Source organism: Lolium perenne, chromosome 3 (assembly GCF_019359855.2).
Source record: "Lolium perenne isolate Kyuss_39 chromosome 3, Kyuss_2.0, whole genome shotgun sequence".
In the NCBI taxonomy this organism is placed as follows: Eukaryota; Viridiplantae; Streptophyta; class Magnoliopsida; order Poales; family Poaceae; genus Lolium; species Lolium perenne.
This window is the reverse complement of record NC_067246.2, coordinates 353,842,021-353,855,375: the sequence shown is the minus strand read 5'-3', so window position 1 is coordinate 353,855,375 and position 13,355 is coordinate 353,842,021.

Sequence of the window (13,355 nt, the reverse complement as noted above, 5' to 3'; positions counted from 1 at the left end):
AATACCACAATAGTTTTTAAGCTATTTGTCCCATGAGCTATATATTGCAAAGGTGAATGATGGAATTTTAAAGGTAGCACTCAAGCAATTTACTTTGGAATGGCGGAAAATACCATGTAGTAGGTAGGTATGGTGGACACAAATGGCATAGTGTTGTTTGGCTCAGGATTTGGATGCATGAGAAGTAATCCCTCTCGATACAAGGTTTAGGCTAGCAAGGTTGTTTGAAGCAAACACAAGCACGAACTAGTACAGCAAAACTCACATAAAAGACATATTACAAGCATTATAAAACTATACATCGTCTTCCTTGTTGTTCAAACATCTTACTAGAAAATATCTAGACTCTAGAGAAACCACTCATGCAAACCAAATTTTAACAAGCTCTATGTATTTCTTCACTAATAAGTGTAAGGTATATGATGCAAGAGCTTAAACATGAGCACAACAATTGCCAAGTATCACATTACCCAAGACATTATAGCAATTACTACATGTAGCATTTTCCAATTCCAACCATATAACAATTTAACGAAGAGGAAACTTCGCCATGAATATCATGAGCTAAGAACACATGTGTTCATATGCAACAGCGGAGCGTGTCTCTCTCCCACACGAGCATGATGTAATCCAATTTATTCAAACAAAAACAAAAACAAAAGCACACAGACGCTCCAAGTAAAGCACATAAGATGTGACCGAATAAAAATATAGTTTCAAGAGAAGGAACCTGATAATTTATCGATGAAGAAGGGGATGCCTTGGGCATCCCCAAGCTTAGACGCTTGAGTCTTCTTGATATATGCAGGGGTGAACCACCGGGGCATCCCCAAGCTTAGAGCTTTCACTCTTCTTGATCATAGTATATCATCCTCCTCTCTTGACCCTTGAAAACTTCCTTCACACCAAACTTCTCATAAACTTCATTAGAGGGGTTAGTACATAATCAAAAACTCACATGTTCAGAGGTGACACAATCATTCTTAACACTTCTGGACATTGCTCAAAGCTACTGGAGTTTAATGGAACGAAGAAATCCATCCCACATAGCAAAAGAGGCAATGCGAAATAAAAGGCAGAATCTGTCAAAACAGAACAGTCCGTAAAGACGAATTTCTAATAAATACTTCCGTTGCTCAGATCAGAAAACTCAAAACTAATGAAAGTTGCGTACATATCTGAGGAACACGCACGTAAATTGGCATATTTTTCTGATTTTTCTACAGAGAGAAAATCCCAGATTCGTGACAGATAGAAATCTGTTTCTGTGCAGAAATCCAAATCTAGTATCAACCTTCGATTAGAGGCTTCACTTGGCACAACAAAACACAAAACTAAGATAAGGAGAGGTTGCTACAGTAGTAAACAACTTCCAAGACACAAATATAAAACAAAGTACTGTAGCAAAATAACACATGGGTTATCTCCCAAGAAGTTCTTTTCTTTATAGCCATTAAGATGGGCTCAGCAGTTTTAATGATGCACTCATAAGAAATAGTATTTGAAGCAAAAGAGAGCATCAAGAGGCAAATTCAAAACACATTTAAGTCTAACATGCTTCCTATGCAAAGGAATCTTGTAAATAAACAAGTTCATGAAGAGCAAAGTAACAAGCATAGGAAGATAAAACAAGTGTAGTTTCAAAAATTTCAGCACATAGAGAGGTATTTTAGTAACATGAAAATTTCTACAACCATATTTTCCTCTCTCATAATAACTTTCAGTAGCAACATGAGCAAACTCAACAATATAACTATCACATAAAGCATTCTTATCATGAGTCTCATGCATAAAATTATTACTCTCCACATAAGCATAGTTATTCTTATTAATTGTAGTAGGAGCAAATTCAACAAAGTAGCTATCATTATTATTCTCATCATCAAATATAGGAGGCATATTGTAATCATAATCAAATTTATCCTCCATAACAGGTGGCAACAAAAGATTACTATCGTTATAATCATCATAAATAGGAGGCAAAGTATCATCAAAGTAAATTTTCTCCTCAATGCTTGGGGGACTAAAAATATCATGCTCATCAAAGCCAGCTTCCCCAAGCTTAGAATTTTCCATATCATTAGCAACAATGGTGTTCAAAGCGTTCATACTAATATCATTGCTACTAGCATGCAAATAAGATTCCATGGTTTTTTTAATTTTCGCATTAAACCATTCATGTCTTGACTCAGGAAATAGAATAAAAAGCTCACAGATGTTGTCCATTATGCCTTACTAGTGTAAACAAGAAACAAAAAGATGCAATTGCAGGATCTAAAGGAAATAGCTTCGAGCACAAACACAATGGCGCCAGAAAATTACTTTACCTGGAACCGGAGTATGAGTGCCTTTTACCTTTCCTCCCCGGCAACGGCGCCAGAAAAGTGCTTGATGTCTACGTTCCCCCTCCTTTCCTGTAGACAGTGTTGGGCCTCCAAGAGCAGAGGTTTGTAGAACAGCAGCAAGTTTTCCCTTAAGTGGATCACCCAAGGTTTATCGAACTCAGGGAGGAAGAGGTCAAAGATATCCCTCTCATGCAACCCTGCAACCACAAAGCAAGAAGTCTCTTGTGTCCCCAACACACCAAATAGGTGCACTAGTTCGGCGAAGAGATAGTGAAATACAGGTGGTATGAATATATATGAGCAGTAGCAACGGTGCCAGAAAATAGTTTGCTGGCGTGTAGTTGATGGTGGTAGTATTGCAGCAGTAGTAACACAGTAAAACAGTAAACAAGCAGTAGTAACGCAGCAGTATTTAGGAACAAGGCCTAGGGATTACACTTTCACTAGTGGACACTCTCAACATTGATCACATAACAGAATAGATAAATGCATACTCTACACTTTTGTTGGATGATGAACACATTGCGTAGGATTACACGAACCCTCAATGCCGGAGTTAACAAGCTCCACAATTTGTTCATATTTAAGTAACCTTATAGTGTAAGATAGATCAACATAACCAGATAGATCACATCAATACCATCATAATGATAATTAACTCCACAATCTACAAGAGATCATGATCATAGCCTACGACAAGAACCACACGGTGCACACACTAATCACCTTTACACACGTGCAGGAGGAATAGAACTACTTTAATAACATCACTAGAGTAGCACATAGATAAATTGTGATACAAAACTCATATGAATCTCAATCATGTAAAGCAGCTCATGAGATTATTGTATTGAGGTACATGGGAGAGAGATTAACCACATAGCTACCGGTACAGCCCCGAGCCTCGATGGAGAACTACTCCCTCCTCATGGGAGCAGCAGTGGTGATGAAGATGGCGGTGAAGATGGCAGCGGTGTCGATGGAGAAGCCTTCCGGGGGCACTTCCCCGCTCGGCAGGGTGCCGGAACAGAGAGTTCTGTCCCCCGAATTGGAGTTTCGCGATGGCGGCGGCGCCCCTGGAGTCTTTCTGGAGTTTCGTCAATTGGTATCGAGGTTTTAGGTCACGACGGCTTAAATAGGCGAAGAATCGGAGTCGGAGGGCTTCTGGGGGGCCCACACCATAGGGCGGCGCGGCCCCCCCTCTGGCCGCGCCAGGGTGTGGTGTGGGGCCCCCAGGGCTCCCCTCTGGCGGCTCTCGGGTGTTCTGGATGGTTCCGGGAAAAATAGGAACCTGGGCGTTGATTTCGTCCGATTCCGAGAATATTTCGTTACTAGGATTTCTGAAACCAAAAACAGCAGAAAACAGGAACTGGCACTTCGGCATCTTGTTAATAGGTTAGTTCCAGAAAATGCACGAATATGACATAAAGTGTGCATAAAACATGTAGATAACATCAATAATGTGGCATGGAACATAAGAAATTATCGATACGTCGGAGACGTATCAGTGGCCAGGAGGGCAGGCGGCGCGGCCCCACCCTTGGCCGCACCGACCTGGCTCCTGGGCCCCTCGTGACGCCCCCTGACCTACCCTTCCGCCTACAAATAGCCTTCGTCGCGAAACCCCCGGTACCGAGAGCCACGATACGGAAAACCTTCCAGAGACGCCGCCGCCGCCAATCCCATCTCGGGGGATTCAGGAGATCGCCTCCGGCACCCTACCGGAGAGGGGAATCATCTCCCGGAGGACTCTACACCGCCATGGTCGCCTCCAGAGTGATGTGTGAGTAGTCTACCCCTGGACTATGGGTCCATAGCAGTAGCTAGATGGTTGTCTTCTCCTCATTGTGCTTAATTGTTGGGTCTTGTGAGCTGCCGAACATGATCAAGATCATCTATCTGTAATTCTATATGTTGTGTTTGTTGGGATCCGATGAATAGAGAATATTTGTTATGTTGATTATCAATTTATATCTATGTGTTGTTTATGATCTTGCATGCTCTCCGTTATTAGTACAGGCTCTGGCCAAGTTTTTGCTAGTAACTCCAAGAGGGGGTATTTATGCTCGATAGTGGGTTCATGTCTCCGTGAATCTGGGGAAGTGACAGAAATCTCTAAGATTATGGATGTGCTGTTGCCACTAGGGGTAAAACATTGGTGCTATGTTTGAGGATGTAGTTACTGAAGGAGATATGCCCTAGAGGCAATAATAAAGTGGTTATTATTTATATCTTTATGTTTATGATATATGTTTATATATCATGCTATAATTGTATTAACCGAAACATTAGTACATGTGTGATATGTAGACAACAAGAAGTCCCTAGTATGCCTCTTAAACTAGCTTGTTGATTAATGGATGATTTGTTTCATAATCATGAACATTGGATGTTATTAATAACAAGGTTATATCATTATATGAATGATGTAATGGACACACCCAATTAAGCGTAGCATAAGATCTCGTCATTAAGTTATTTGCTATAAGCTTTCGATACATAGTTACCTAGTCCTTATGACCATGAGATCATGTAAATCACTTATACCGGAAAGGTACTTTGATTACATCAAACGCCACTGCGTAAATGGGTGGTTATAAAGGTGGGATTAAGTATCCGGAAAGTATGAGTTGAGGCATATGGATCAACAGTGGGATTTGTCCATCCCGATGATGGATAGATATACTCTGGGCCCTCTCGGTGGAATGTCGTCTAATGTCTTGCAAGCATATGAATAAGTTCATAAGAGACCACATACCACGGTGCGGGGGATGAGTACTTGGCCGGGGTCGAGGTTGAACAAGGTATAGAGTGATACCGATGATCAAACCTCGGACAAGTAAAATATCGCGTGACAAAGGGAATTGGTATCATATGTGAATGGTTCATTCGATCACTGAAGTCATCGTTGAATATGTGGGAGCCATTATGGATCTCCAGATCCTGCTATTGGTTATTGGTCGGAGTGAGTACTCAACCATGTCCGCATAGTTCACGAACCGTAGGGTGACACACTTAAAGTTGGATGTTGAAATGGTAGAACTTGAATATGGAATGGAGTTCGAATATTTGTTCGGAGTCCCGGATGAGATCCCGGACATCACGAGGAGTTCCGGAATGGTCCGGAGAATAAGATTCATATATAGGATGTCATTTTATGTGAATTAAAATGTCGCGGAAGGTTCTATGGAAGGTTCTAGAAGGTTCTAGAAAAGTCTGGAAGAAACCACCAAGGAAGGTGGAGTCCACATGGGACTCCACCTCCATGGCCGGCCAACCCTAGTGGGGGAGGAGTCCCAAGTGGACTCCCCCTTAGGGGGCCGGCCACCCCCCCATATGGGAGGTGGAACTCCCACCTCTAGTGGGAGTCCTAGCTTGGCTAGGTTTCCCCTCCATATGGAAGGTTTTTGGTTCGGGTCTTATTCGAAGACTTGGACACCAACACTTGGGGATCCACCTATATAATGAGGGGCATAGGGGAGGAGGCTGGCCACACCAAAGCCACAAGTTGGCCGCACCCCCTTGAGGCCGGCCACCCCCTCCCAAACCCTAGCCGCCCCCTCTCCTCCATATCTCCCGCGTAGCTTTAGCGAAGCTCCGCCGGACTTCTCCACCACCACCGACACCACGCCGTCGTGCTGTCGGATTCAAGAGGAGCTACTACTTCCGCTGCCCGCTGGAACGGGGAGGTGGACGTCATCTTCATCAACAACCGAACGTGTGACCGAGTACGGAGGTGCTGCCCGTTCGTGGCGCCGGAAGCGATCGTGATCAAGATCTTCTACGCGCTTTTGCAAGCGGCAAGTGAACGTCTACCGCAGCAACAAGAGCCTCATCTTGTAGGCTTTGGAATCTCTTCAAGGGTGAGACTCGATACCCCCTCGTTGCTACCATCTTCTAGATTGCATCTTGGCTTGGATTGCATGTTCGCGGTAGGAAAATTTTTGTTTTCTATGCAACGTTATCCTACAGTGGTATCAGAGCCATGTCTATGCATAGATGGTTGCACGAGTAGAACACAATGGTTTTGTGGGCGTTGATGCTCTTGTTGTCTTTAGTTTGAGTACTTTGCATCTTTGTGGCATAGTGGGATGAAGCGGCCCGGACTAACTTTACATGACCGCGTTCATGAGACTTGTTCCTCGTTCGACATGCAACTTGTATTGCATAAGAGGCTTTGCGGGTGTCTATCTCTCCTACTATAGTGAAGATTCAATTTACTCTTCTATTTGACAACATTAGTATCACCGTTGTGGTTCATGTTCGTAGGTAGATTAGATCTCTCTCGAAAACCCTAAACCACGTAAAATATGCAAACCAAATTAGAGGCGTCTAACTTGTTTTTGCAGGGTTTGGTGATGTGATATGGTCATAATGTGATGATGAATATGTATGAGATGATCATTATTGTATTGTGGCAACCGGCAGGAGCCTTATGGTTGTCTTTAAATTTCATGTTGAGTAGTATTTCAAAGTAGTTGTAATAGTTGCTACATGAGGTGAACAACCATGAAGCTGGCGCCATGAGCCTTGACGCTACGCCGACGATGATGGAGATCATGCCCGTTGATGATGAAGATCATATCCGTGCTTTGGAGATGAAGATCGAAGGCGCAAAGACAAAAGGGCCATATCATATCACATATGAATTGCATGTGATGTTAATCCTTTATGCATCTTATTTTGCTTAGATTGCGCCGGTAGCATTATAAGATGATCCCTCACATTAATATCAAGATAATAAAGTGTTCTCCCCTCGTATGCACCGTTGTAACAGTTCGTCGTTTCAAAGCATCTCGTGATGATCGGATGTGATAGATTCAACGATTCACATACAACGGGTGTAAGCCATGTTGCACACGCGGAATACTTGGGTTTGCTTGACGAGCCTAGCATGTACAGACATGGCCTCGGGACAACGGAAACCGAAAGGTTGAACACGAGTCATATGGATGATATGATCAACATGTTGATGTTCACCATTGAAGCTACATCATCTCACGTGATGATCGGTTTTTGGTGTAGTGAATTTGGATCGTGTACCACTTAACAACTATGAGGGATGTTGTATTAAGTGGGAGTTCATTAGTAATTAGATTAAAACATGAACTAATTATCATAAACATAGTCTGAGTAGTATTTTGAATTAATTTTGTAGTATTGGCATCCGTTTTCTACCATGCGCTAGTCTTGTAATTGAGATAGAAATACTGTTAAAATCTGACAAGAAACTTTACGGATTGGTACCGTATTGTTAAAGAATCAAGAATTGATTAAGTCCTATTGCAAACTTTTAGTAAACCTCACATTGTTGATTCAAAGAGCTATGGTTTCAATTAGTACCTAAAGTTATCTTGTCTCCGTGAAACTTGAAGTTCAAATCTGTTTGAAAAGTAAGGAGCTGAAAATTTAGTTTTCAGAAATAATCAAGGTATGAGATATATGTGATATCTAAGACCTTATTGCAAGATGATAGAATAAAGTTTGGTGAGACTACATAAACTCATAAGTTTTATGGGAATGTACGAAGGTTGAAGACGCAAGGCGTCACAATCCTCCAACTATTGGGGCACTAACGATATTCACATATCCATGAAGTGACCATCCTTAAATATGCACCGTTACTAAGACTCGTCGTTTCGAAGCATCACGTGATGATCGGGTGTGATAGATTCTACGTGTGCATAAAACGGGTGCAAGCTAGATTTGCACATGCGAATACTAAGGTTAAACTTTATGAGCCTAGCATGTACAGACATGGTCTCAAAAAGTTGTCATGAATTGATGGATAAAAATATGAGTGAAATTGTTCATCATATTACAAAGTTACTAATAAGTGAAATCTAGAACACTTGTCATATGATGATCAACTTCAAAGTAAGAACCTCAAGGTTATTGGTATTTGACCAACAAACCTAGAAGTTATTGATGTTAAAGTGTTTTTCTAAATAATGAGGAAAGCTAAAAGAGAAACTGCAAAAGATATTTTGGCAAAAAGAAAGAAAAGACTAGAAAGTCTAGCTCAGGTGTATATAAATGATATACATGTTATGGTTGTATTCCTAGTTAGGTCACACAATGAAATTCTTGGGTATTTGTACCATATTGGTTGGTATGAAGTGTCATACAAAACAACGCAATACAAGAATACAATGGCCTAAGTGACTGACAAGGAATATGATAAGAATGCACGTCTGGAACAAAAATAAAGTGTTATTATGTTCGTCGTTGGCATTCTATCTAGCCCTTAGAATTTATAATAAAGAACTTAATAATTGTTATTTTGCTCTGGTCAAATGAAAACAATGAGTTGTTCAAATTATGACATTACTCCATGTACAATGGATAAGTTATTATAAATCTTAATGGTGAAACACACATACATAACACTGACGCTAAAATGCCATAAGGCAAATGATTTGAATTCCACTTATTTGTGGAACCGCCATTTAGGTCATGTTAGAAAGGAACGCATGAAGGAACTCCATGCAAATGGATTTTTGGAGTCATTTGATTTTTGAATCGTTTGGCGCTTGCAAATATTTTCTAAAGAGAATGATTAAAATACCGTTCATAGGCCAAAAGTTGAACGGGCAACTAACTTAGTGGAAAAATACATGATGATGTATGTGGTTCACTGGGCATAGTTGTGTGCGGGAGATTCTTCTACTTCATGAAAACTTTCAACAATGAATTGAGTATATATATGTGGATATATTCAATAAGGAAGAAGTTTGAAACATTTGAATGGATTCAAATAAATTTCAGCATGAAGTGGAAATCATCGTAATAGAAAAGTCAAATATCTATGATTGGATCATGGTGAAAATATTTGAATTACGAGTTTTAGCGAACATCTAAGAGAGTCATGAAATTGTTCTACAACTCACATTTCTTGGAGCATCATAATGATGATATAGTATCCGAGAGATGTATCCAAGCCTTGTTGGATTAATGATGAGATAATATATTATGACGCCATTATATTTTTGTGGATTATGCTTTAGTGACTACCGCTTTTACACTGAATAGAGCATCATCATGATCCGTAGAAATGACACCATACGAGTTATGGCATGGGTATAAACCCTAATAGTCCTTTCTTTAAAATTTTGGTCTAAAAGTTAACAACCAAAATCGGATGAATGTCTTTGTTGGTTATCCCAGAGAATTGATTGGGAATTCTTCTTACTATGGAGACAAAGACAAAAGTGTTTGTCAATGTTTCTTTTTTCCAAGAAATTGTTTCTAGTGAAATATTTGAGTGGGAGGACAATATAATTTGATAAGGTTTATGAACCTGAGCATAATGATCAGAGTAGCGCAGCATCGGAATTGGTTTTAGAAGCGGCCACGACGATCATGGCTCCCATGACTACAAAGTGTTTTAGCCATGGAGATCGAAGTACATATTGAACCTTGTAGGTATGGTTTACTTTGTGATCAAATAAATGATTTGTGGACAAAGGATTGATTTTGAACAATGATAAACCAACTACAAACAAAGAAGTTATGATGGGCCCTGACTCCGTTAAAATGGCCATACGCCATGAAATCCATAATAGATGAATACTTTTTGAAAGTAAAAGGATCTATAGACTTGGATGAAATATCCTTAAAGAAGCTCGACTTGTCGAAAAATTGTTTACGACAAAGTTCAAAGAGTTGACTACGATAAGATTAGATCTTCCGTAGCAATGCTTATAGTCTATGTGGATTATTCTAGTAAACACTACATATTTCTTTTATGAGATATGCTAGTAGGATGGCAAAATACAATACTTAACAGAAGTATGTATACAAGATACAACCAATTATTTTGCTAGTCTGTAGAATACTAGATACGTATACGAACTTCAATTGGATGAAGTGAGTATTACGGAGTTGGAATCTTCACCAGATGAAATAGTCAAAAAGTTTTTGATTTCATCAGAAATGATGAAGAGGCTTGGATTTGCAAGAAATTAAGTGGGAGCGCTGAGACATATTTATAATACTTTATGTAGATGACATATAGTTGGTTATAAATAATGTAATTATATACTTGATTAAAATGTTTCATTGAAAATTAACTTCAATGAAAGGATATGGACTAAAACATATTTAGTGTCAAGATCTATGAAGATAGATTGAAACGCATAATAAGTTTAAGTCAAAGTACATAGAATGGATATTGAAATAGTTCAATATAGAAATATTAAGAAAATGTTCTTGTCATGTGAAGGTTTAAACAAGACTTGAGTGTATCTGACACTCGATGAGTAAAAACACATGAGTGATTTTAGATCACGAATAATATGTACAAAATCAGATATCTTGTGCTCTAAAATGTTATGAGCATATACTGGAATGATTCATGAGATGATCATTGGACGACAGTAAGAATATCCTTGAGTACATTAGAAGAACCAAGGATATATATATAGTTTTGTATGGAGAAATGACAAACAAATTGCTGTAAGGTGATTACACCGATATTTGTTTTGTCACATATAAAAATTAAATTTCAATCTCAAATTAGACTAAGTGTTGTTTTAAAAAGTAGCACAATGAGCTAGAAGTTGTCTATGCTAGATTTAGAAGAGTTCTAAATATTGTGACGGATTCTACAAAAGAAGGCAGAATATGTCATTGTTTTGAGAAATGACAAAGGATGTTAAAATCAAGAGGTTCTTTGAGAACTTGGTGTAGTTAAACAGTCGAATTTTGAAGCTATATTGTGTGTGACAATATTAGTGACATATTTCAGACAGCGGAATTAAGGTTCCACCAGAAGATCAAACATATTTAATGCCGACTCATTTGGAAATGAGTAATGCGTTGAGACGCAAATGAATTACAAAATACATACGTTTCTGAGCGTGTCAGATCTGTTGACTAAAAACCTCTCCCGTGAGCAATACATGATAAAACACCGGAAGGCCAAGGTGTTATATCTTTACAAATGTAAACTAGATTATTGACTCTAGTGCAAGTGGGAGACTGAAGGAGATATGCCCTAGAGGCAATAATAAAGTGGTTATTATTTATATCTTTATGTTTATGATATATGTTTATATATCATGCTATAATTGTATTAACCGAAACATTAGTACATGTGTGATATGTAGACAACAAGAAGTCCCTAGTATGCCTCTTAAACTAGCTTGTTGATTAATGGATGATTAGTTTCATAATCATGAACATTGGATGTTATTAATAACAAGGTTATATCATTATATGAATGATGTAATGGACACACCCAATTAAGCGTAGCATAAGATCTCGTCATTAAGTTATTTGCTATAAGCTTTCGATACATAGTTACCTAGTCCTTATGACCATGAGATCATGTAAATCACTTATACCAGAAAGGTACTTTGATTACATCAAACGCCACTGCGTAAATGGGTGGTTATAAAGGTGGGATTAAGTATCCGGAAAGTATGAGTTGAGGCATATGGATCAACAGTGGGATTTGTCCATCCCGATGACGGATAGATATACTCTGGGCCCTCTCGGTGGAATGTCGTCTAATGTCTTGCAAGCATATGAATAAGTTCATAAGAGACCACATACCACGGTACGAGTAAAGAGTACTTGTCAGGAGACGAGGTTGAACAAGGTATAGAGTGATACCGATGATCAAACCTCGGACAAGTAAAATATCGCATGACAAAGGGAATTGGTATCGTATGTGAATGGTTCATTCGATCACTAAAGTCATCGTTGAATATGTGGGAGCCATTATGGATCTCCAGATCCCGCTATTGGTTATTGGTCGGAGTGAGTACTCAACCATGTCCGCATAGTTCACGAACCGTAGGGTGACACACTTAAAGTTGGATGTTGAAATGGTAGAACTTGAATATGGAATGGAGTTCGAATATTTGTTCGGAGTCCCGGATGAGATCCCGGACATCACGAGGAGTTCCGGAATGGTCCGGAGAATAAGATTCATATATAGGATGTCATTTTATGTGAATTAAAATGTCGCGGAAGGTTCTATGAAAGGTTCTAGAAGGTTCTAGAAAAGTCCGGAAGAAACCACCAAGGAAGGTGGAGTCCACATGGGACTCCACCTCCATGGCCGGCCAACCCTAGTGGGGGAGGAGTCCCAAGTGGACTCCCCCTTAGGGGGCCGGCCACCCCCCCATATGGGAGGTGGAACTCCCACCTCTAGTGGGAGTCCTAGCTTGGCTAGGTTTCCCCTCCATATGGAAGGTTTTTGGTTCGGGTCTTATTCGAAGACTTGGACACCAACACTTGGGGATCCACCTATATAATGAGGGGCATAGGGGAGGAGGCTGGCCACACCAAAGCCACAAGTTGGCCGCACCCCCTTGAGGCCGGCCACCCCCTCCCAAACTGTAACATCCCAAGTTTCAACCATAATAAACAAGAAAGAGAAATTCCCCAAACCCAAATTTTGCAATTAACAAAAACTTTTTCCATGCATATAGTGCCACATATAGATATATGCATTTGAGTGATATTATTTTGTGCAATTGCCATGATGAGTGTTAGTATGATTAAATATTGTTATGTGAACCCTAAGCAAGATCACTAAACCCTAATTTGAGGGGAAATGGAGAAGATGAGAAAAACTCATTTCTCACTCACATACACAATATGCTTTTTAGCAAATCCTCAACCAAGGCCAAGATTGCTTGCCCCATTGCTTCTAAAATGCTTCAATGTGATAAACTAACACTTTTGCATCCTTGGAGCAAGAATCAAATCAAAAGAAATCAAGATTTCATCATACATGTGATAATGGTCACTTAACCCAAAATTATTTTCTTCACTACTTTACCCCTCTGTATTTCTCAAATCTTAAACTAAGCAAGGTCAACTAAAGCCAGGTCATCCAAGACCATGTCAAGATGAGTAACTTTGATGTTGACCACCCTCCCTAAAGTTGACTAGGTTGACCAGAATAAGAGGGCAAAGAGGGAACCCGAGAGAGAGAAGAAGATCACCTCAAATTTGAAATGTTGCAAATCACTTCCAAATTGAGTGCCACCACCA